This window comes from Canis lupus, chromosome 1 (genome assembly GCF_048164855.1).
Source record: "Canis lupus baileyi chromosome 1, mCanLup2.hap1, whole genome shotgun sequence".
Lineage (NCBI taxonomy): Eukaryota > Metazoa > Chordata > Mammalia > Carnivora > Canidae > Canis > Canis lupus.
In genome coordinates, this window is record NC_132838.1 from 3,947,191 (window position 1) to 3,971,765 (window position 24,575).

General features: G+C 47.6%; 1 protein-coding gene across 10 annotated transcripts in view; it reads left to right on the forward strand.

The window, feature by feature from the left end:
* Positions 1-830: 830 nt before the first annotated feature.
* The window catches only part of ZNF516 (zinc finger protein 516), a 124,391-nt gene continuing 100,646 nt past the window's right edge, over positions 831-24,575 (forward strand). For 3 of the 10 annotated variants that reach the window (XM_072819510.1, XM_072819494.1, XM_072819538.1), the window contains exon 1: positions 846-976. The gene's annotated coding sequence lies outside the window, so the exon portion shown is untranslated. Of the gene's footprint in view, positions 977-1,258; positions 1,394-4,522; positions 4,645-5,349; positions 5,370-5,395; positions 5,541-24,575 lie in introns of those variants that run through there. The other 7 variants (XM_072819515.1, XM_072819530.1, XM_072819516.1 and 4 more) reach the window with 7 other exon arrangements.

Genomic DNA, 24,575 nt, shown 5'->3' on the forward strand with positions numbered 1-24,575 from the left:
AGTCACAGTGGGATTTCTATTCCCAGACTTAACTTGCTGCCACTAACTACGGCCCCGCGGAGAGCAGCTGGGGGTGTGTGTGTGTGGGGGGGAGACATGGTTGGAAACAGAAAAATTAGAGTTGAATTTCCCAAGGATAAAAATAAAAATAAAAGCCCACAGTCCTTTTTAAATTGCCACAGAGCAGAATCCTCCTTCTGAGGTCTCTCCAGACTTTGATCTTGAGTCGGGACTTCATCTACCGAGGATCCTCAACACGTTTTACCAGGAAGTTCGGGGACACGCAGCCGTGAGGCGGGTGCAGTGCACACGCGTCTGGGACCACCCGCAGGATACCCACGCGGAGACGTGGCCTCGCGGCTCGTGCTCAGGTGCCCGAGCCGGCCGCAAACGCATCCCAGCACGTCTGCACGTATGGATGCGTGCGTGTGTGTCCGTGTGCGCGCGTGAACAGCTTCCCGGCACTGGGTCTGCGGCAGCCGGAGCCCCGGCGAGGAAGGGGCGACCACTAGCCGCTGGGGCCGTGATTCAGTGCTATTAGGGGAAGAATTATCTGTGTCTGAGTCATCGCGAGCCTCCAGACTTTGCCCGCAGTGTGGTAGAACTTTGTGCTGATGAGACAATAGTGGAGCGTGTGCGTTTCCTACAGGGCAGACCATTCCGTGGCTGGGGGAAGCCTCGGGCCTGCGCCCGGCCGCGGGGGCCCGGCCCCCTCCCCCCGCCGCGCAGCCCCCAGAGCCCGGACGGCGCCGGGGTCCCCGCGGGGCGGGCGCGTCCCGGGCGAGCCCGGGCGGCGCGGGGAGGGGGCCGGGCGCGTGGCGGGCCCCGCGCGCCCTCGCGCGTCCCCCGCGCCCGGGCGCAGCTGGCGCGGTCGGTCTAGTGCAGCGCTCGGCTCCGCGCCTCGGGCGCTAGGCTTCACCTTCAGAGGCGCGGGGCGTGCGCGTCCTCCTTCCCGGGCCCGCCGCCTCCCGCCAAGGTAGGGGCCGGGAGGGTGGGGGGGGGGCGCCGCGGGGCCCGCAGGGGGCGCGGGCGCGGGGCCCCTGGCCTGGCAGTGCGGAAGGGGGGACCCCGGGGTGCGCCGCGGGGGCGGGGGGCGGGGAGGGGCCCCGGGGCGCCGGGAGGGCGGCTCGGCTGCCCTGTGGGTAGTTGCTCGGCTCGGCAATTCCAGGAGAGGGAAGATGCAACTTCGGGCGGCGAGGCGAGCGCCGGGAGGTGGTTTTTACCGCAGTGGAGGGGCGGGGTGGGGGCCGGGTGGGAGCGCGGAAGAGGCTCAGGCTTTGTACACTTCGTCAAAGGCGACGCGGGAGGAGGGGAGCTCGGATGCGCTCTCCATCCATTAGGAGACAAAGAGCAAATTGCCTTACTTTAAAGTAAAACGCTCCAGCTAATGAAGGTGGGTGATGGGGCTGCGGGCCCCGAGGAGCCGCTTCAATTATTAAGGGTTTGGCTGATGGGATCGATGCCCGTGGGCACGGAGCGCTGCTGCCCCGGGTACGTGTCGGCGTGTGTGTGTGTGTGTGTGTGTGGGGGGGGGTGTTGGGCCTCCCCCTCCCCTGGCCGCATGCCCATTAGCTGGGAGCGTCTAAGTGACCCTAACATTACAGAAGTGAGTGCGCCCGGGAGGGAAGTTAGAGCCGGGTGGGGGCAGGGGGCGATGGTCCCCTCTGTGACCGGGAGGGGTGGGGAGAGGGGTCGGGGTGGCAGGGACTCCTCGCAGACGCACCCAGCCTGGCGGGGGTCGGAGTGGGGGTGAGGGGGGGAGGGCTCCATCGCGGTACACACCCGGGTGTCTACGAGAAAGGAAGAATGCTGTGGGGCGTGTGTGATGGGGAGGGGGGGTTGGAAATGCGCCTGGTCTGCCATTTCCAGGGAGAACTAACAGACGGAATAGTTACCATCAGTATTTAGAATAAACCGCCTCGTCAAGTTTTAAAGAAACTTTGTATGAATAAGTTCGTTAAACGCCAGCCGAGTTGGGTATTTAAAACAGCGGTTTATGCAGGAGGTTGGTGTGCGGTGACAATCGGTGGTGGTGGGCAGGGAAGCCAGTGGAGGCTTGCCATTAGGGACCAGGGAGACCCAGCCTTTTACCCGAAAATGTGGGTCTGTAAGTCAGCCTCATTTATTATCCGCCTTAATAAGCTCCCCGCAGCAGACCGGGATCAGACCAGGAGCTTCAGGGGTTTATGTGTCTGCATCTTACTCATGCTGCTGGCTGACTGATAAAGAATTACTTGGTCTCCGGGTGTGCAAAGATCAACTTGCTCAGCCCTCTTTTTAAATATATTCATTCTGTGCCTCATTTAATCCAGATGCACAAAAAGCCATTTGCTGCTTCATTGTTGGTTTACATTTTTTGAAAAGGCGACTGGTGTAACCTGTGGAATTTGAAATGCAAATAGAAGCCTGTGGGAGTTGAGGCAGAACAAATCAGCATTTATAAAGTGAAAAAGATTTAATGTCTTTGAAATCATTGCAGAGGAAAAAAACTGGAGGGGGGGGTGATTTTTCAGGGAGTGAATTGTGACGTCAGGTCTTTTTGGAAAAGATGTTATTTTTAAGGTCTGAATCCCGGGTATGTAAAGTGCTTACAGGAAAAACAGATTACAAGATTAACATCTGTTAACATGATCGTTTATCTCCAGCCAAAAATAGGTCAGTTCTTTCTTAAGGAAACACAATTGCTGGCGCATGCTTAAATAAAAAAATTAAAATCATGAGTTCATAAATGAGGACCAGCGTTTGTTATAATCTGATCCGTGAAAAACATTTTTTAATTTCGAGATCAATAAAGGTCAAAGTCTTTTTTGGGCGTTGAGAACAACTCTTCCCACTGCGTCCACCCCTCCGGATGACCCCCTCCTCCTCACCCCTCGCTCCCTCTCCGCCCCCACCAGGGATTGCTAATTTCCCTTTTCATCCATTGTGGAAGTACAAAATATATTTAAATGGATATTGTCTGACGCCCCCGTCGTTAAAGAAAGCAAACTCTCCGCGCAGATGGCTAACTTTCAGGGCTCTGCTGTTGTTTTACCATTAAATGAAACAGTAGGGAGGGAAGGAGGAAAAAAAAAAAAAAAAAAAAAAAAAAAAAAAAAAAAAAAAAGGAAACAGCCTCGCAAAGTCTCCCTGCCCCTGGGCGTGAGTGATGGCTCTGCCGGCCAATCCGCAGCGGCTTTCTCCATCCCGGAGGTAATTTGGAGCGTGAGTGTGCGCGCGCGCGTGCACGCGCCCATGTGTGTGCACACTGTTGAGTGCGACCAGCCCCGCGCATCCGCGGGGTTCCTGATGTGCACAGCTCTGCGCCCCAGACGCGGGCAAGCGGTTCCCTGCGTCTGGGCAGCTAGAGGGGTGCTCGGCAGTCCCCATGGAGATCCTGCCTCCCCCGAGTGTTCTCCTGCAAAGATTGGGCGCTTGGAGGTGCTTTCGGATTCAAGTCGAAACCTGCAGAAGGGGAAGAAAAGAGGAGTGATATGATTATGCTTCTCAGCAGCCGGGGAATCGAAACGTGCAGTTCCCTCCGTGTCTTTCCCACGCGACAGGCGCGCCCTCTCGCGCGTGGGGTCCGGGTGGCGGGGAGCCCACCCGCCAGGCGCACAGCGTACAAAGAACGGGGACTGCTGAAATGGGCGTGAATTCCGCAGAAAAGTGAAGGACAGCACGAACCTTACAACTTCGTATTTTATTGTCTCGCCGAAAGTTCATACTTAGTCCATGGCAAATTCTAGAATGTGAGCCGCTCAGGGTCAGTGGAAGTTCTGGGCCGCCCGAGCCCGGAGTGCGGAGCGCCTGCCTGGTGTCCACCGCACAATGGGCGCATTCAGGGGCGGAGGCGCCACGGGCCGCCCCGCGGCTCGCCCCGGCCTCCTCCGGCCCCCGCTTCCCCGGGAATCCCGGTAGAGCTGTGTGGACGCGTGGGGACCGGACCTGGCCCCGGAGCATCTCCCTTGCGGTGTCGTAGATGCCGGGATGGATGCTGCCGCCGCCCCGGACGGGTTAAGAACCCACGTGGGACGGCCCCTTCCCCGCAGAACCCTCCGGGGAGACCCCTGGGAGGGACGCCGCGCCCCGCCCTAGTCCACGCGGCGTGTGTCCGGGCGCCCCGGGGTCACGCCGAGGGTCCGTGGGCGACCCCCCGTCGTACCCCTGCAAGAACCTCGCTCAGTCACGAAGTAGCGCCCGAACCCGGTCGTCCCGCTGCGGCCGTGTTCGGCCCCCAGCCCGGAGTTCGACCGGGTTCTGCGCCCCCCGCCCCCACCTCCGTGGACTCGCGGATTGAGGATGGGCAGCAGGGGGGTGTCGCGGATTAAATCATTCCTATTTCCGTACCTCGGAGAGGGCGGCGCGGGGCCCCGGGCGCCGCGGGGGGCGGGGCGGGGGCGGGGGCGGGGGCGGGGGGATTTACCTGCCCGCCCCGGGGCGGGGGCGGGGGCGGGGGCCGCGGGCTGCCGGGCTGCCGGGGGGCGGGCCGTGGGCGGGGCGGGCAGGGCCGGCGGTGGGGGAGGGCCCGGCCCGCCCCCCGCCCCCCGCCCCCCGCCCCCCGCCCCCGTCATGTGGAGCGGACGTCACTCGCCTGCACTGTAACCCAAGAAGTGAAAGAGACGGGGACCCACGGCCCAACTTCGCACCGTAACAAAGGCGGGGGTCCGTGCGGGCCGGGGGACTGGCCGCAGAGGGGGCGGGCGGGGTGGGGGGGCCGGGCCGGGGCGGGGGTCTGCGCGGGGCGGGGGCGGGGAGGGGGGGCCTGGCCCGGGCGGGGGTCTCGGCGGGGCGGGGGCGGGGAGGGGGCGCCTGGCCTGGGTGTGTGTGTGTGGGGGGGGGGTCTGGGGGGTCTGGCCGGGGCGGGGGTCTCCGCGGGGCGGGGGGCGGGGGGCGGGGGCTCGGGCGCGGGCCGCGCTCCGGGGGCCGAGGCGCGGCGGCGGCCAGGTAATTGGTTTCTATTTTAAACTTCACTTTGTTCTGGCGGAGGTGGGGCGGTGGGAAAGGCGTGGCCCACGAGGACGATTACATAAGTATTCGCACCTGATCCGGCCCCGGCCGGGCCCCGCGCGGCGGCGGGTGGGTGGCGCTGGGCGCCCTGGGGCGGTCCCCGCGAGGGGCTGCCGCGCGTGGGTGTGGCGCCCTGCCTGCGTGGCCTCTTTCCGTGCCGGCGGCTAGCGGCCCGCGTGGACGCGGGGGCCGGTCCTGGGAGCCCAGAGGTGCCCGAGGGCGTGGGGCCCGGCCTGCCGGCGGGGTCCACCACGCAACAAAGGGCGGGGGCAGCGGGACCCAAGGCAAGCCACAAAAGGAACTTTAGACGGGGGTCTTAATTAAACACGCCTCGGAAACGCATTTGCCTCCTGAACCTGCCACGGAGCCTGCAGTCCTGGGTACAGATGGTTTAGAAACCGGTGGCCCTCCGTCCTGTGCCCGAGCGCTGAGATGCCTTGGGAGTACTAACCCGAGTGGAAGCGAGGCTGGATGTTCCCCCAGCAGGATCCTCTCCAGATTATTTTTTAAGCCTCCCTATTAATATGATTGGAGTATTTTGGTTTAGGAATGTAAGTGCTACTTTAAGGAGCCAGGCATGCCTGCTATTTGATAGGATACTTTCTGCTGCCGCGTAGAAAAGCTCACTTTATCATTTGTTTGTTCCTCCTTCAATTTCTCTTACATTCTTCGATTGTGGCGTCAAAATAGCTGTGCTATTTATGTTGACACAGACCCGCTAGAATTAAATATACCGCATGCCTCTGCTGTGCATGATTGGGAGCTTGCTTCCCCCTCTTGGTGAAATTGGGGAGCCCTAGTGGAGCTCGCTGGCCTGCATCCTGGGTCTGAGAGCTGGTTATCCGAGCCGGACGTCTTTGGTTTCAGCGGGCTCCCAAGCCATCTTGGACGGGCCCAGCGAGCTGCAGCCCTGAGCAAGCCTCAAGGACTTTGCTCATGAAATGAGAATTTTCATGGGCTCAGACACAAGCGAATCAGTCTCGTATTTTTCTTAGTTCATTAGTAGGACCTTGTTTTCTTCAATTAGCTCATTTGAATATACTGAAACATGGAGGGCACATTAACATTCTAAAAAAAATAACAGTCCCAAGGGATGTGTAATAAAACTAACCCAGAGGAGTGGGAATGCCTCTCTAAAATGAAACAAAGCGGCAAAGCAGGGCATTTGGTAGGTACAGTATTCAGCAGTGGGGGGGTGGGGGGAGAGAAGCTTTGCTTATTTTTATTTCTGAAAGCTTTTGTTGGTCAGAATCGTCTTTCTAAATACCAAGACACACCAGATGAAGAACTTTTAACTTTGTTGTGTAACTGGTGTTAATCACCGGTGAGTATAGCTTACATGATTGGTGTTAATCCCATTGTCATTGGTAAACAACCTTTAAAGGTGACTGGCCAATTTAGAGATTAAAGTTTTCCTGGGACTTTGAAGTCCTACCTGTCTAACTTTGTAAAATGTTGTCCCAGAGACCCTCATGGAGGGAGGAGAGTAAGAGCCAGTCCATGGGAAAAGCCTATTGTTTCCATTTCTGTAGATCAAACGTCACCTTCATTTACTTTAGTTGCTTCTCTGTGGAGATATTTGAGTTTTATAGGTGACACATTCGATGTGGATGTTGTGCAGCGAAAGTCATGTGAAGAAGGAAAGAGACTTCTTTAGAGAATACTTTAGAATGAGGTATGCTCTCCCAGACGGTTTCAGTCTTACCAAATAGGGAAAAGTGGTAATGTGACCTAGGAAGTTGAATAGAGTTTTAGTCATGGGCTGTTCTTGAAAAACCAGCACTCAGTTTAATGGGTTGTTGTGGATTTTTATGTATTCGTTTTCCAGGGTAACTATTGGTCCTCTTTGTAATTTACCAGAAGGAATCTTTTAAACAGGCGTTATGTGGGAGTGGCTTTAAGTCTGGCTGGAGATGGTGTGTAGAGTTTCAAGTGCATTATACCTTAATGTCCTAGGAATAGGACACTGGGGTAGAGTACTGCTTTCCTTGAGCTCGAAGGAGCTTTGTCCAAATGCCTGCGTTTTCTTTTTATAATCTGTGTGTTTTCAGTGTTCAACACATGACATTATTTTATTCTTTTTTCAACCTTGGAGAAGAGGGCAAGTGTTAATTATATCATTAAAAGTGGTGTTTTGCTTGCAACCAGATTTCTAACTGAATAAAGCATCTGTATGAAAGGTGAAGGAAACCGAACTTTTTCTTCGGTGTTTGAAGGCCAGATTTAGCTGGAGACATCCAGACTTTCTCAAGGGCATGGACTGAGGCTGAAGTAAGAGAAATAATGTAAGAAAGCAAAAGAAAGTTACATTCATTTGATTACATATCTGCATTATAAATATTTGAATATAGACGTAACATTCCTCCCTCAAAAGCAGACATCTCACTTGCTGTAAATGTTTATGTGTTTTAGAGCTTGGATGGAGCTCTTCTGACAAGATCAAGTAGTTCTTTCAGAAATGCATCTCTTTGCTGCCCTACCCCCTCCCCCTCAAAAGTTCTAGAGGCTGTGGGAAAAGTTTAATTAGCTCTTCTCTTAGTGGCTGTGGTCCAGAGAAAGCTAGGGGTGTGTGCCACCCTCGCTGAGCTGAGTGCTCGACCCCCCAGTGGACTGTTTTGTACTTGAACTGACTGCTGAACTGGCACCTGGGACTTAGACCTTCTGTGGGTTGCTTACCACTTGGCACCTTTGACCCTTGCTTCCCGAGTCACTGATGTCCAAACGTGCAGGGTGATTGTGTTACTGTCTTTGGCTCCCAGACCGTGACTCTCTGCATGGGGAACTATGTGCCTTTTGGGTTTGTGTTTTCAGCTGAAGTGCACAGTTGGGATGTGGGTGGTTCTCAGGTCTGATCAGGTGGTGGTTGGACGGCATCTCCACGTGTGTTACAGGGATCGATAGCAGGGTGGAGCGTCTACAAAGGTGTGGGTGTAAAGCAGGTGTCAGTGTAGACCACCGATAGGCATCCATGGGCTGCCATTCAGTTTGCCCAGGAGTTTGGATACTAGCGATTATTCAGCTCTTGCTCTGTGTTTGGCTTGGCTCTAACTGGTGGTAGGGGCCAACCGGTGTGACTGTGACCCTCTTCTTCCTCCTATCCTAGCCTCCCTCTGGGGCTGTCACCACCAACCTTTCTACCCGATGGACAACAGCCAACAGTGTATTGGCAGCGGCCTGTTATGGGTCTGAGTGTGTCTCAGGGCCACGAGGGTGACAACATTTTTCTGATTCAAGCTTTGTTCTCACTTCTCACTGGTCCCTAGAAACAAGTGAGTTTGGGGTGGTGGTGGTGGGGGGACCTTCCCTTGCCTTTCTCACTAGAGCAGTGAGAGTGAGCTATGAGCAAGGGGGGTAGGGGTGATACCCTCTTTATCATCAGACTCTAGCTGGGACTATCTTAGAGTTTTCAGGAATATTGGTGACGTGTCACAAACCCATTTTAAGAAAGGACTCATATCAAATGTTTATTTATAGAAAATTTATTAATAAGATTAACCATATGAGAAGAATAAAGAAAAACTTTCACCATGGATTTAAAATGTCTCCTCTAGTTCTTTAAAATGCATGTTTATTTTAAAGCTAATTTTCTTTGACAGGGGACTATTTTAGGGGTATGACTTTAATAGCTACGGGAGAGTGCGTATACAGGCCCTATGAATGCATGGCTTGTATTTAAAATGTGTACCCCCCACTAAGGTATATCAAGTATATTTTAGATGGACTGGTAAAAATTAGCAGTTGCAACTGTCTGTTTTGTGTATTTCTTATCCCTTGCATCTGGCTACGTGTGATTTGAACAGCTGAAGCTTTTCTTTCCAAAGCTGGAACTGGCTGTCATATTTATGTCCAGAATGAGATGTTTTCCAGTGGCATACATTCGAATTGTAAAGAAGTGTAATTTTGTGGCTCTCAACATTCCTTAAAAGTAGTTTTCCAAGAAGATCTGGCATTTATTCTTCAATTCCACTGGTACTGAAAAATCACAAAGCAGGAGTAATTAGAAATGCAACTACTCTGAGAACGTAAACATGTAAATATATGTAAAGTAAGGAATAAAATCCCACACAGGAGAGTAAAAAAAATAAATCCTTTAGAAACTCTATTGGGTTTAGATACATTTTACTGTTTATTTCAAATATGAGTTCATTCTGGTAGATTTTTTTCTTTGTGTGTGTGTGCGTGTATTTGGTCAAGAATTTAATCAAGTTGTTTAATCGAAATTTCAGGCGTAGGTATTCTATGTGATTATGAATTTCAGACAGTTCCTCAGTGGAGTGCTGAACACAGGTTAGATTTTTAATATATTTTATTTTAAGACAAAATTAATCTGGCGTGTTATTCCTCCAGAAGCAGGTAGGCTGGTCTCTGGCGGATCTGGCACCCCGGGGAGTTGCTGATGTCAGCTCAGACTTTGGATACAGCTGTCCTGTTATTTTCTTGCTCATTTAGGGGATGGTGAGCTTAGGCTAACATGTGGTGTTAGCTTTTAGGACGTAGTTAAAGAGAGACTATGAAAAATTGAGGTTCTCTGTTAAAATTCTATAGTTTTTCCCCAACGGCTAAGAATTAAAGTAGGATTTTCAGCATTATTTAGGAACACTTGGAAACCCCTGTCTTCAGCTTTTCCTGTATTAAAGATAAAGGATATTTGTTTAGGAATTTTTTTCTTTGTTTCAGGAAAGGGCAACATGTGTCTGTCTTTGCCATATGGCACTATTTAACCTATATTACTTGAGCTGACTTGGCACGGTGTTAGGCATTGATTGATTTCAGCATTCGAGAACGTTCTTTGAAATTTGGTACAGTGAAGGCTGCATCCAGAGTGGTGCAGAGAGACTGCTCGTGGCTTAAGCAGCTTCCTGTTCGATTGATGAGTAGGGGTAGTGAGCAAGTGTCACTTGTTTCTTTCTGAAATCGTTTTTGTGGGAAATAGTTTGATGTTAAATGTTGACTGTGTTAATTCAGGGAAATCCAGAGCCCAGGGGGAGTAGTTAAAACTTCTGTGGGTTGCAAAAGGTCTGCTACTCCCTGTTTAGTTCCTGATTATTTCAGTGATTTTAAGCTAGACCTAAAAAATGTCCCCCCCCCCTTTTTTTTTTTTTTTTTTTTTTTTTAGTGGATGGTCTAATCAATGAACAGATGGACAATCTGGTTTCACAGTTTAAACTTTTGTGGTGCTATTCTGGAATTATCCAGAGGCAGAGCGGGATGCTTTCACTTAGTGATTTGTTTTGTTTACAGATACTGCTTTTGAATTTTTGGAGAGTCTTGTGTTTAATTCACCAGAGTGGCTGCTAAGGCGACATCCCGGGAATTTATGAAGAGGGAACAGCATGGAAGATTATGCTTCCATTGTTAACATCCTGTACGGCTGTGGCCTTGCCACCAGAGCTCACGCGTCTTTCGGTGCCCTTCTCGTTCAATCTGTCTCATTAGCTTTAATCAGACTGTTTTTCCTGTTTTAAGGGAAGAAGTAAACACATTTATACTCATTCGTGTGTGTGTGTGTGTGTGTGTGTGTGCCTTCAGAGCAGGGCATCTGTGGATAGGAAGGTGGGCCTGGGTGTCGCTTCATAGCATGTCAGCGGCGTGCACGAACGCTGCTTTTGGTGATGCATAATTTATATTGACATTATCAGTGACATGGAGAGAACATTTTTATGCCAGTTTGAGAAAATATCATCATTCACATTTGATAATCATATTCCCACCAGATTGAGATTCATCACACCAAAGCTTTTCATGTCTTTAGCGTGACCATTAGCATAATGACGATAATTTGTCCCTTTGAGTAACACCATGCGTAATTTACATTAGTGTTATTGTGATGAGTACAGCGCAGCCCAGGTGTTCGAGGGGTGTCCTTATTCCAAAAATGGCTTTTTACTTTTTAAAGTAAGAGGCGAGGAAGATGATCTTATTCCTAGAGCCAACTTAAAAAACATGACTGGTGGTAAATAAGTGAATTCCTCATGTAAAAGTACTTGCCATAGCAACGTAAACTTGGGGACTGTAGAGTCATGGGATTAGTGGTTTAGTGGCAGGATTAAAATTGGCCTCAGTAAATTACCCTGGTGACAGAAAAGCAGAATCTGTTAATGGTTTCACAGAAAGATTGGCTTCTCAGTTGTGTTCTAGATTGATGACAGATCACATGGGCTGCTTGGATTCTGAACTTTAGGAGGGAAGGTTAATTTTTATAATAGCTGCGCATATTTAAGTATCTGTAGGAATTGATTAAAAACGGAAGTGACTGCAGTTAGGATTTGGGATTCTGTTTGCCCACGGGAGATGATTTACAGTCCGTGTGTGGTGTTTGGCTGCAAACGGTAGAGGGGCAGTTGTCAGCGTGCATTTGAAGCAGTCATTACATGAGGTCTCCAACTGTCCGTGGGAGTAATAGACCATTTTGGAGAGTGTGTCAGCTCTTCTGAGCCACAAGGGCAGCTTTTAGAAGCGAGCAGGGCGGTGGTTTCCGAAGCTGGACCTTCCTGGCTGGGGCAGAGCCGGTGTGGCTTGTTACTCCAGGGTATGAGTTTCCTATCAGTGAAGAGCGTTAAATCAGTTCCATAGAATGACCGTGAAGGACAACATTTATTTTTGTGACAATTTGCCTTTCTTTGTAAATATATGTTATTTTTCTTTGAACTTGGTTTTAGAAGGTTCATGTTGAGGGTTCTCTTTGTGTTATAGCTGGTAGGAAACTTAGAGATGGTTTGGGGTGAATCCTGACGGTTTACAGGACCTGAAACACAGATGGATTTAGTGATTCAGCCAGGGCCACGGCTACAGAGCAGAGCTCAAACAGGTTTCTGGATTCCCAGTCTCGACACATGCCGGAGGCTACCCAGCGAGGGGAGGTGGGTGAAAGCCCACCGTCAAGGTGACTTTGTCGGCGGTTCATTTAGCACTGCAGAGTGTAGACCTGGCAAGTGACGGGGTGTTTAGGACTGTGGGTAGTATAATGCTCCACTTTAGTTTTACCTTCTGATGCTCAGCACGAGCTCCAGAGAGAAGAAAAAAATGTGGGCTAAATGTTTGCCTCTCTCAGTGGGGATATCGTGTTAGTGTGAGAACCGGACGGGTCATCCCATTCCAAGGTCCCTGCAGCATTGCGGAGCTCAGACAAGGAGGGAAGCCCAGATCACCAAACACCTAGCAGCTGTTTGCACAGATTTCCAGCTCAGCACGGGGCCAGGATATAGATTTTCTTGGGAAACCCAATGGTAGCACCAATAATAACATCCCTTTTTAATCAGATAGTAACCATAGAAAGTAAATGACTAGCACGAGATAGAAAACCCATAAAAGAAAAAAAAAGCCACCAAAAATTTCAGGGAAAGGGATCAGAGAAGATGAATGGTAATTGTGGCTTCTTGTGGGCATGTGGTCCTAAACGGCAGTGGACGATGGTGTGTAAGGGTGTTGATGGAGAATATGCTAGGTGCTCTGAGAGGTAGGACAGAGGAGGACCCAGACCCAGGAAGGGAGCTGTTGGCTGGAACAGGGTAGGGGGTGGTGGGCACCTTTCCTGCAGCGGCATCCTTGGTGCATGTGGACAGCATGGCAGCTGAGAGGAAGGAAGGTGGGCACAGGAGCGAGCCAAGCACAGGGACACATTCGTTCCCCTGTTCTTTCTCCCATGGCACTGAGGCGTGAGGCCACAGAGCAGCCCATTGCACTGGCTGGTTGCTGGAGGGACTCTGGCAGCCTGACCAGTATGTGAACAGGGCTCCAGCCCTCTGCCTGCCTTGGTTAAATTGGGAGCCGGGCCAGAACACAATGAATTTTGCTTCATTATGCAAGAGCTGCTCAGAAAGCCTACCCCCTTTTGCATCCTCCAGGTGAGCAAAAAGGGCTGACATTCTAGGTTTTCACTTCAGAGGGAAAAAAAAAAAAATCAGTAAATTGAGACCTCAGTTTAGAATCTGTTTTTCCTTTTCTGAAGAAGATAATACTGAGTACTTTTTCATTGGTTATCAAAAACTATATACATCCTAGGTAGTTTGCTGCCTTTCTAGAAATAAAAACAAAAACAAAAACAAAAAACTATATTATGTCCAGCATAAACTCAGAATTGCATAGATTTGTTTGATCAGTGTTCTACCTTATCGACAATCCTCCATAAAGAGAATATAGGCTCATTTGAGTATCTGGTAATTGAAGTTTTGTTATTTGTATGTTAGTAGTAAGAGTTTGCTGGTTTGTACCCATCTCATTCCATAAATAGGATGAGGTGTACCTGAGGTCACACGTTAAATATATAGTGAAACATTAATAGAAATCAAGAACAAGGAAATGAAATAATAGACTGTGTGACAAGGAGAAAATAGGATTATATATCCAGATCACAGTGGTCATTTCCAGTGGGTATACTTCAACCAAAATTTAGAATTGGAGCTTTTTTGGTAGCTCTTTAAAACAAAGAGTGAAACATACCATTGATTTGTTGAATTGATGACAGGGGCAAAACTCACCAGTTCTGTGGAAGGAAAGCCTCTTTTAGTGTTGACACTAAAGGAAACTTTTTACATAGATTCTCATATTGGCTGTTTTTATACAGATAACTTTTTTTTAAAGGTAGGCAGTGCCTTCATTGATATTCTTATGGCCAATGCATAGTGACTTTGGAAAGGTTATTCTCATAGTGACCATTTTACAAAGAACCAATGGCCTAATAACAAAGTCCAAAGCACCGAGAGCTGGGTTTTGAATCACCATGAGAATATATCCAAAAAAAAAAAAAAAAAAAAGAAAAGAAGAAAATATGATCCAAGTTACTGAGCATTACAGTTTCCCATTATATTAGAGAAGTTTAATTTTTATTACTAATGTCTTCTTAGAGACTTGAATCAAATTTGGTGAATGCCTAAATAGGCAGCCCCCAAATAAATAGCTCATAAGTGCTCTGTTAAGGCTCATTTCCTTTCTACAAACATTGATCACATGACCACGATGAGCAAGGTGGTGGCCCACGTTCCTTATGGGTATCATTTGGTATTTGTAGCAGGAGCTAAGGAGTCCTTTTGGCTCCCCGTTCCCCCAGGAGCATTCTGAGATCCACACAGATGACTTGGTCCAAGCCCATAGCTGGACTATCATCTTGGTGTATCATCTTGAGTTTATGACTTTCCTCATGCTTGCTAAAGGGTATGTTATTTATTTGAGAGTTGATCTGAGCCATCTGGAGTTGTATCAGTGTGGAGATCACCTTATGGAGGACCCATCCCTCCACCCTCCAAGCTCCTTCACCTTCAGGATGGCAGGGCTTACCCAGGAACCCCTGGAGAGGAGCGGGGAGCCAGTGTGTAGGCCCCATGAGAGGGAACCAGCTGCCTGAGCCCTTGGGGACTCAGAACGTGGTGGACTCAATATGTGGTCCTATCTGCTCTGGACAAAGATTTTGAGTAATCTGTCAGGGAACAGAGATTTAGAGGGTGGTCAGAGGATTTGAAGCAGGGAAGCTCCTGCATCAGCCCCCAGTGGTTCCAGTCAGTCTTTGCCCATTCTCCAGGTAGACTGAGGAAGGCGAGGTGCTGCCAAAGACCACCTGTGGGGGCTTGAGCTTTGGAAACTAGGGGTCTGTATTTATAAGACTCCAGGGCAGGGGGGTTGGTGGGCTTTTTCGGTAAAGGGCCAGATATTAAATATTTTGGGCTTTGTAGGCCAGCCCTTCTGTGTTGCAGCTGCTGTGCCTTGGAGCGCAGAAGCAGCCATAGACGGCAAGTCAGCAAATAAAGAAGCTTTATTTATGGACACTGAAACTTGAAATTCATATGATTTTATGTGTCACAAAATGTTATTCTTCTTTTGGTTTTTTCCCAACCACTTAAGAATGTAAAACACATTCTTAGCTCAGAAGCCGGACAAAACAGGTGGTGGGCAGGACAGGACTTGGCCTAGAGGCCGCAGTGTGCTGACATGGCCAGGACGGTGCTGCCTCATAGAATTCTGATGCATCTGTCATTTTAGAGTTTCTCGTAACCACATGGAAAAGGTTAGAGAAACAGATAAATAATGTTAATACGTCTTACACAACCCAAGAGAGGCAAAATGTTAGTTGAATATTTAAATGACATAAAAATTATTACTGAGATTTTTTTTTTGTTCTGTTTTTACACTAAGTCTTCGAAATCTGGCATGTACTTAACACTTAGGGCTTATCCCAATTTGGACTAGCCCCATTTGGCTGCTGTATAGGATGGTGCAGCTGTAGGGGGTGAGATGACACGCCCCGCCCTCCGCCACGGCCAGTCGCTGAGGTGAGTCAGAGATCTTCACTCTGAAAGCTCAGCTGTTTTTCCACAAGGACACATCGCGGGGAGATGCTTTGGGAATGTCTGTTGAATCCTAGCAGTTTAATTAAAAGGAAGAAAGCTTGTTTGTCATCCCTCTCAAGACCTGTGCCAGGAGCTGGCAGTGGCGGGGTGCTGGGGGGTCGGGAGGCTGGGGGGGCCAAGTGGCCGGGGCCTGACCCTCGGAGCATCCCTGTGTCTTTCCCTGGCGTCTGCCCAGGTGGGCTTCTGGGAGGATGACCTCCTATGTGGCTTGTCTCCCTGCTCCTGTGGCGAGGCCCCTGGCTGGGACCCAGCATGTCAAGGGGCAGGTCAGTCCTGGACCTGCCCCTGAGCAGCAGGGACCATAGACTGGGGCCCCGTGGTCTCCAGCCCAGCATCCATGGTGACTTGGGGCTGGTGTGCCCTCACTTCTTCATCTGGGGGGTGGGACGGGATGGTGGCCTTTCCTGAGGGCCGGCGAGGGAGGGCGTGTGGTGCTTGGCAGGTGTGACAGAAAGGGAGCTGGCTCCCCGTGCATCGAACTAGTTACAGGGTCGGCTGACTAGCAGGTGAAGCCTGCCGGCCCTGAGACTGGCAGCAAATGGAAGGAGAATCGGATGCTAGGAGTTCATTTTCTGTCTCATCTTGTGATAATTTTATATCCAGCATATAAACCCCGTGAGTGACTTGGTTATTCTTCCTTTTTGTACATTAAAAAATATCTTTTTTTTTTTTTTTTAAGAAAAGAGGTAAGAATTGTTTTATTCAGTTAGGTAGATAGTGTTTATATTGCCTAGTAAGACTTAAACCTGTTTTATTAGAATCTGAGTTTTGCTAACCACACGGGATGAAATGCAGATGGACAAAACGTGGGGTGGATTCACTGCTAGGGCTCAGGGTATATCTGGAGTGGAAACCCGGGCAGAGCTGATTCATTGTTTTGTGGGATTTTTTTTTGGGCATCACCGTAGCCGTGGCTTAGTGACGAAATGCTCTTTCTGTTGAGGGCCAGAATGGTGCACTAAGATGCTGGTTCTGCATACCGTCCCCTGTTGTTGGAGGAGGAGCTCATGGCCCCCGCCCCCCCTCATGGAAGAGCTCACGGGTTTCCCCAGGGTCCCCCCTCCTCCAGTTGGAGTAGGGGTCACTCTACGTGCTGCCTTGAGAAAATGCTGATGCTGTGCTTTTCTCGTATTAGGAGACCTCTTGGAAAGGCTACACTCTTTCTTCAGAATGGATCTGGAACAAGTATATGTGATTAGTCCTTTTTTCAGTAGGTCATTTCAATATAATAATGTTAGTAATCATGAAAATGCATATTTCCCACTCCCCCAAATGGGTAGCCAGAATGGTTCAGAAAAGCTGTTTTTCAGAAGGAAGAGCAAAGTCCTTCACTCAGAAGCGAAAGCGAAGTAATCTCCTTTAAGAGGATGCTTCTTTTTAAGGGGGTAAGGGGAAGACATCCCTCATTCCAGCAGTGTGTGGTATGATGGGTGCTTCCCAGGTGCCAGCAGGAGCTCTGTGAGTGCAGAGAGGGCTGTGAGGTCCCAGCCCCCAGGGACTTCAGAGCAGGCCATTCTGTGAGGGTTGGCGGGTGTTTTTTTTTTGGGGGGGGGCAGCAGGGGCACAGGTAGAGGCTGGCAGGTGTAAAGGTGCAGGGGGAGCCCACTGTGTTGGTGAACTGGCGATGGGCCGCACACAGACACAGAACCCGGCCTTGTTTTCAGGAGGCAGGACTAGGCTGCAGTTGATCCCAGGTGTCCTAACACGGCTGTTCCTTTGCTTATTCAGTTTTGTCACATTTTCAAGGTGAGGCACAGTTAAATTGCTTCGTCATTGTGGGGCTGGGCCTGTTTTTTTGTGGCTTCCCTATTATCCCCGCCTGTAAATCCAGACATTCAGGTCAGCAAGTTTATTATTTTGACTGAGGGTCAAGTTCCATTTCTTGTCCTATCAATCACAGAAGTGCTTCTTTTGAGAGTTAAATGCTGTTGAGACACACTGGGGTTCTATTTACTGTCTCGTGTGTGAGTAGCAGTATCAGTGTTAAGAAAACTCAATACTTAAAAAAAAAAAATTAAGATCGACTAGCATTCAGGTGGAATAACACAGCCCGAGTCTGCTTTGTTCCGCTGTGATAAAAAGTGCTATTTATCTGTTTCTGTTTCAGCATAAGGGTGCTTTGGGCGGGTGCACCTTCAGGTGAAGGGGCATTTCTGCCTAACAGAGAAACGTTAGCCTTCACTGTTAGGATTGCCAGGTGCTGGTGTGCTGACCTAAAATTCTTGGAGATCTTTTGCAAATCCGCATGCATCTCATTGAGTTAGATTTCATCAGTGGGCCCTTATCTCGAAAATGATTAAAGCCTCCATAGCTGGTCACCCCCTCTTGGCTGTGCCTCTGGGGTCTCAGGAGCTTAGACCATTTCTACCCAGGCCTGTGAACCAAGATCTGCTGGTTGATGGGACTTCAGTATCACGATAAAGCCTTCTGATTAAAATACCCTTTCTTGGCTAGATTTGGGGGTTAGTGGAGAACAGAAACAGAACTGCAGGCTTACGTTAATCTCGAGGGCATAGTTTCTTTTATATTTATGTGAAAGTCAGTTTGTTTAATTCACTTTAAAGTCTGAGATTGGACTAAGAATATGGACGAGATCCTACATTTCAGGTGTCAGGAATGGTGGCGGCTGGAAGCAGGCATGCTTCCTTTCCCAGAACCCTGCGGTGTTGATTTTGTTTCTTCCGCAGAAGTCCCCTTGTTGGCAGTGCCTTGATCTAAATGTCATTATTCCAGGGAATTAATATGAAGCTACATGTGTTAATTATTTAATTACACAGAATTAAATTTTGACAACTGGTACCCAGTATCTTACACTGTCTCTTTGTCTCGCGTTAGGGGAGGAAGGGAGACATGAGCACTTTGCTTTTAAGATAGATACAGAGATTTGAAAAAATAAGTTACTCAGAAGTCCACAAAGTGGTAGAAAGAGGCATACTTTTGCGTTAGTACCGTGGAGGGGGCGTGGGGTGGGTGGTGTGCGATTCACAGCAGGTAACACATTACTTGATTTCCCAGCAACGTATTTGAGCAATTTAGTTAGAGCCAAATATGTAGGGTAGTGTTCTCCTTGCCCAAATTAAACTGTGTCTTTGAGGATAATTATACAAAATGCCTAGTTTGGAGACTATGAAGTTTTCATCATTTTTGCCTAGAGGATATTTACAACTTAAAGAGGAAATTGCATTTTGAGAAAAAAAGAACATGTTAGACATTTCACAATGCAGATACCATTTTACTGTATGCCTGTTACTATTTGTTGAGCGCCTTCTGTATGTCCATCGCTGTCTTTGGCGTTGAAATACGTAAGCTTAATAAACGTATTAAGATTTTTAATGTATAAACTTTAATTCAGAACATTACAATGGGGCCACATGTGAGTTTTTCTGCAACTCATTTTTTTTTAAGATTTATTTATTTATTTTAGAGAGAGTGTGTGCACAAGTGTGCCCATGAGCAGAGGGGGAGAGAGAGAGAATCCTCAAGCGTATTCTCTGCTGAGCACAGAGCCCGACCTGGGGCTCCATCCCAAGACCCTGAGATTATGACCTGAGCTGAAATCAAAAGAGTATGGTATTTAACCAACTGAACCCCCCCCCCCCCAGCACCTCTGCAACTCATTTTTTAAATATATACAATTATAATAATAATTGTTCTCTTCAAGAGGTGTGTAGAGTGCAGCTTTTTGCACACATTGCACTGATTTCCAAATGCCCAATGCTCAGTGTGGCCCAGCTCTCCCCCATCTGAGCAACCAGTAGAGGCAGCCAGCACCCACCCTCCAGCGGGACGTCTGCCCCTCCTCTCTCCTCTGCCCTGTGTTTGCGCTGCTCCCCTTCCTTCATAGGATGCAGCAAACCTCTCTGATACATAGGTCTTTGTGCTTGTGGGAGTATTTTTTTAGGATGAGTTCCCTGGAGTGGAATTTTGGTCAAGAAGGAACCTTTCATTTTACTTATTTATTTTAAGTAAGGTCTATGCGATTAAGGAAGGCATGTGACATGATGAGCACCGGGTGTTGTACTATATGTTGGCAAATTGAATTTAAATATTAAAAAAAAAATAGGATAAATAAGGTCTCTGCCCAACATGGGGCTTGAACTCATGACCCCAGGATCAAGGGTTGCATGTTCTACTGAATGAGCCCAGCAGGTGCCCCAAGAAGGGGCATTTTAATTGTTGAGGTATTGTCAGATATCTCAACAAAGATACTGATATGCTATGTTACATCCAGGGGAGTGATGGCTTTCTCTCTGTCGGCACTCCGTGTCATCCTTTAGGTCTTGGCCTTGTTGATCAGGTAAATATCTCGTTGTGTTAAAAATTTAAATATGTTGAGCATTTCCTTAATATTTCTAGATCATTTGGTTTCTGGTATGAATCGCCTGCTTATTTTCTTGGTCAGTTTTCCACCCAGTTATCCAGACTTTGTTGTTTTCTTAGGACAGTGGTCCTTGTGCTTTGTGCTCCAAGTGTCTGCTTATCTCTTTCATCTCTTACACTCTGAAAATTCCTTCTGCTGCAGCAGCATCAAAATAACCTGTGTCTTCCATGTTTCTCAAAAGATGTGTGAATTTGACCAGTTTCTTTCGCATGTGAGTCCTAGAGGAATCTAACATCTTTTGATTTCTTACATGATTGTTGGTCTGGTTACTTTTTCTGTCGATTGCTGAGTAAATGTTGATCACTTATATTTTACTAAAAAATCAATCATTTCTTTCGTTCATCTCATCAATATCTTCACCCAGAGTTTTGAAAACATTGTATTATTTCAGTTTTATTCTTTTGTTGGTCATTACACCTAATACCCTCCCCTATCCTGACTTTTTAAAAGTATTCAAATTAGCGGCACCCGGGTGGCTCAGTGGTCAAGCATCTGCCTTCAGCGCAGGCATGACCCCTGGGTCCTGGGATCGAGTCCCGCATCGGACTCCCTACAGGGAGCCTGCTTCTCCCTCTGCCTGTGTCTCTGCCTCTCTCTCTGTGTGTCTCTCATGAATAAATACATAAAATCTTTTTTTTTTTTTTAAAGGAAGTGTTTAAATTAGGCTGGCTAGTCCTTTAACTCCTTTGCTAGAGTTACCAAAGGGATAGTTACTGATTTATCAGTTTGACTGTTTTTTTTCTTATGTATTGCTACTTTTTATTTATTTATTTATTTATTTTATTTTTATTTTTGGAGAGTGAACCATGTATTGCTACTTTTTAAAATTCAAATTTAAGACGTTTGTTTCGTTGTTACTTTTTGAATTGAGGGTTTCATTTATATGTCTTCCTTATTTTTTAATCTCTGTAGCTAAAGGTTTAGCTTTCTTTGTGTCCCAGTGGGTTTGGACCTGGGTTGGTTGCAGGAGAGGTTTTGGGTGTGAGCTCTGCCCTGGGAGTTGTCGCGGAGAATTTCAGATTTTCCAAGTGGCTGAAGTGTTGTTAGTTTTGGTCTTGCTCTTACTTGCTCCTGTTGGTGCCGTCGTACCGGGTCGTCGCAGGCTCCTGAGCAGCGGAGCCCGGAGGGGCCTTGTCCGTCTTGGCGGTGGGGTTGCCGCTCGTCTGGCACGTGTGGAGGAGGCTGAGCCTGTGGGTCCTGCATGCCTTCCCCTTTGCTGCAAGCAAGTCCTTTATTATTTTTCCTTTTTAATCTTTGTTTTGGAGAGTTTCGTCATTTCTCCCAGATCTATTTTCTCTTGTTGGTCTTTCCATATACTCACTGGGATTTATGTATTTTATTCTGTTATTCGACTTACAGCTTTAAGGACAACTATATTCTTGTGATTTTTTTTTTCCCCTTTAGTAGATGTGACTTCTGTGCAGTGAGTGCCTTTTTATACTGTGAATTAAACTTTTAATGGTATTTTCATTTTCACTGTTGCTCTTGTTTTTTTCTTTTTCTGGTGTATTTCGTCTCTGGGCCCAACTTTTGTGTGTTCCTTAGTTTTCTGTGTCTCTTGGAGAGAGCACATAGTTAGATTTTTGTTTTTCCCCAATCATGGAGTCTTCCTTAATAAATTTGTTCCGTTTATAATTTTATTGAAACAGATGTCCTCTTTCCTAAGTAAAAAAAAAAAAATAGTCTTCTCTATGCTTTCTTCCTTTTTTCCTTTATTTTCTAAAAGTCTGTTGGTCTGTGGATTATATTTCTTCTTTAATTCTTGAAGTCAGAAGGAAGCCTGCAGAAAGTCTGATGTTTTTAGTTATGCTGGTAGTTATATTTATAACTTTTGCTTAAACCTGTGTTTCTCAATTTATCAAGTTCAGTAACCATATAATTTGACTTCCTCTTTGGGAAAGATGAAGAAATGGGCTACTTCGGTTACCTTCTGCTCTTTCTCCATCTCCTCCCCCTCCACACATCGCTCTTGCAATTCCTTTTCAGGGGATTGAGTCTACTGTTGTCAATTTATGATTTTTTACCTTACATTTTAGTTCAGGAAACATAATTACGTGTTTATTTTCTGTGTAGATCAGTTATTTAGACTCGATTATATTTATGCTGCTGTGCTTACTGGATGTAGTGATAATGATCAGATGTCTTTCATTTTCATTTTTTCTGAGTTCTTTGAGTCATCCTTTATTAGGCGTTGTTACCTTTATAAGTAGATTGTAAAGGACGTGCTGGTGAGGACGCTAGATCCCTGCTTAGGGAGGGGTGCCAGAGCCTTGAGTGGGGTGTGTGTGTAAGCATATGTGATGCATGGCAGGTAGCCGGTGATGTTGGAGAGGTCATTGCAGGCAGAATCATGGCTCTGGATCATCGGGAGGACTTGGGGCTCCGTCCAAGAGGCTGTTGTCGCCAGCGGCAGGGTTTGTTCTGCATGACTCCTTGGTGGCCTGCTGCAGGGCGCTCCCCAGTGGGAAGGTGAAGAAGGGGTGTGTTCTGGGCAGATGATCCAAGGAAGATGGTGCTTGGGGCTAGTCTAGAGCCCGTGAGGCCAGGGAAGGGGAGCCGGGAGTGAGTGGTTCCCATTGGAAGGTGAAGTCCTGGTGAGCTGGCAATGTACCTGCTATCGTGAGGGCGGGGGAGGCCCAGTGGACCCCAGTGGACCCCAGGTGCCAGCGGCGCCTGGCGTGCGCCCCCACGGAACCAGCTGTCCAGCTGGAAGAGCCTTACACCCTGCGGGTTACCAGCTCTCACTCTCCTGTGGGAATAGGAGGAGCCACAGATTCAGATGACAAGGCCAAGGACACACATCCATCCTGGGATGTGGGCGTAAGGCCCGGGGAGAGCTCCCGCTGTGGGGTCGCCTCTGTCTCTTGCCAGGTGCCAGACGTGGCCGGAGACGCACAGCTCAGCCCTGCCGTGTGTCCCGATGGTGGCAGAGGATGCCTTCCTTGCGAGTTCTCAGGGTAGAGGGTTTGGTGACCGTAATAGTATCTGGGCTGATGATACGTCATGTGTTCTGCTAAATTTTTCTTTAGTAAGAGTTTTTTTTTTTTTTTTTTTCTTTTTTTTTTTAAGATTTTATTTATTCTTGAGAGAGACCAGGAGAGAGGCAGAGACTTAGGCAGTGAGAGAAGCAGGCTCCCTGTGGGCAGCCCGAAGCGGGACTGGATCCCAGGACAACAGGATCACAACCTGAGCCAAAGGCAGATGCTCACCCACTGAGCCACCCAGGTGCCCCTTTAATAAGAGTTTTTAATAGTATCTTTTTCCTGTTTCTTATTTCTTTTGGCCAATAGATTGATGAGGAATAATGTAAATCATCATCTTTGATGTGGGTAGGATGCAGCTTCAGAAATGTGTCTTTTAATCAGTCAGCTTACAAAAATACTTTTAAAGAAGAACACTGCTCAGAAAAGTAAGGGAAATAGAAGGAATTTCTGAAATCAGGTTTATTGAGCTTTGTGGAAACATTTTCCAGGGCAGGATGGGCCTCACAGTACATAAGGTTTATCGAAAATCATAGGTAAGACCTTCTTAATGTGAATTAAGTCAGAACTTGAGCACTTTTGGCCAAGGCTGCCTGTGAAATATTTGTAACAAAAAATGAAATGGATTAAAATTCTCAGAATAAACCAGAGAGCACAGAATAGGATTCGTATGGAATTTCCAGGCAGGAAGAAGTGGGACATTCCAAAGCTGATTTTTCCTCAGATCCAGAAGCCACAGTGTCAGTTAAATAAATGCTGGATCTAAAGTAATTTGAACTTGGGGTTTCTCAAGCAGCGAGTGCAGAGAGTGGCTGTGGGAAGGCGTGTCGACGTGGGATGGAGATGCACCCTCTGTGGAACTCTTCTTCATGTTCTTTATGTATATGACTTACAGTTTGTGTCCTGAAACTTTCGACATGTTCCTGAGCTCAGTGAAAAGTTGAGGGAGGGAAAAAAAAATGCTTTTTTAAAGTTTGTTGGCACAGAGAACTCCCAGCAGAGCATGCAAAGTGCAGCAGGGTGATCCTCAGACAGACCGTTCCAAATCTGGCGCGTGAAAATTGGCGGCCTTGTCTAGGGAGGAAAAAAAACCAAAACCCAACACTTTTTTAAACAGTTTGTGGATTCTGGTGATGAACTCGGACATCTACAAATCTCATCATCATTTGGGACAGTGCTGTTTCAAGATTAGCATGTTGTCCATAAGTGGGACAATAGTTTAGATGCCTAAAAATGGCATTTATATTTTGTGTTATGATTTTTTTTCTGGGAATAGAATACGAAGGCATTTTAAGTGACTTCGAGCATTTATAATCTCTACTTTTTAATTTAGCATTTTGTATTGTGGCAAAGTAGATGTAATGTAAAAATTGGCATTTCATGATTACTGAGTATACAATTCAGTGCCCACATTGGTTTTTTATAATTAATGAATATCAGTTGAAAGGAACCTAAGTCAACCATGTCTGGTTTTCTGAGGACAGCGGGACTTAACCTGTCAGACTCCAGAGCTTTCTAGGATAAAAATAGGAACTGAAGTTTCTGTGTCATCCCAACATTAAATTATGTTTTTAAAAATATTAAAGTTTCTGGTCAGAGGACTCCCATCACCACCATTCCTTTTATCTAAAGAGTGAATGTCTTCCCTTGGCTCAACCCAGTAATTTTATTTAATTTCTTGTTACACTGAAAGAAAACACTTTTACCCTAAATGCAGTAGTGGAAAGTATTACTAGGTCTTTGGTTATTTCAATGTAGAAGGGAAAATATGTAACTAAAATCATGAGTACTTTCTTGTAACTGTCCCCCGGGTACAATACATACATTCATAGATCTTTGCTGAAACTTATTTTTAGAGAGCCCTCTAAATATAAAGGTATGATG